The following is an 843-nucleotide window of genomic DNA, read 5'->3' as shown; positions in this document are numbered from 1 at the left end:
TTCCCTCCCTGGCCTGTTGAGTCACTTCTCTCTAACCTCCTCCTCTTCATTTCCACTGAGGTTGCTTTTGAACACACTGTCATGAAAAATGGGTGTTAGATACTTCTTTTTCCCCCTTAAAAAAGGGTTCCAAACTCCTGCAGGTCAGAAGGTTCCTGAGTCCTGCTTGTTATTAACAGGGAAAATTATCTGCAAAACAATGCTACGAGGTCAAGAAGTAAAGCCTTGTGTAATTGCAGCTCTTCGCACCATTCCAGAGGTGATGTCATGTCTTCAGAGCTATCAGGAATCTTATTAGGAACAACTGAAAATGCAATACGAGCATCACCGTGTAAGGGAGCAGAAGTATTTTATCTGCACAGGTGTTAATTCCATTTTTATTGCATATGTTCATTTGGAAAGGATTAATTTAAGTACCTGTTTCCTCCCAAATGCATGTTCCTCTAAGTTTTTCTACGTGAATAATTCCACCGCTTCTTTTAGTTAACTGCAGATGTCTGTACTGCTTTCCTAATGACCTCTTGAGCGTACTGCACGCTGGAGTCCAGCTCTGCCGATTCCCGAGCCTGCAAAGCGTATTAGCGTCGACACAACTGCGTGATGCTGCACCGAGCGCGGGAGGCTTGCAGGAGTCCCCTGTAAGGCTGTTCTCTCAAGATTTCTGTAATACGTGCGCCCATCTCCTCCCATGTTGGTTGGATTCTGTATGAAATGCTAGTGGCTTTTTTTTTTCCCCCTTCTTTGATTGGCGAATCTGTGGGCTTGTTGGTTTGTTCTTTGGTTTTTGTGGTTTTTTTTTTTTTATCTTGGCTTCTTTTTTTCTGGTATCTGGACATCACAAAA

This window comes from Eurypyga helias, unplaced genomic scaffold, assembly GCF_000690775.1.
Source record: "Eurypyga helias isolate BGI_N326 unplaced genomic scaffold, ASM69077v1 scaffold19281, whole genome shotgun sequence".
Taxonomy (NCBI): Eukaryota; Metazoa; Chordata; class Aves; order Eurypygiformes; family Eurypygidae; genus Eurypyga; species Eurypyga helias.
The sequence above is the reverse complement of the archived record's forward strand: the minus strand, read 5'-3'. Positions refer to the sequence as shown.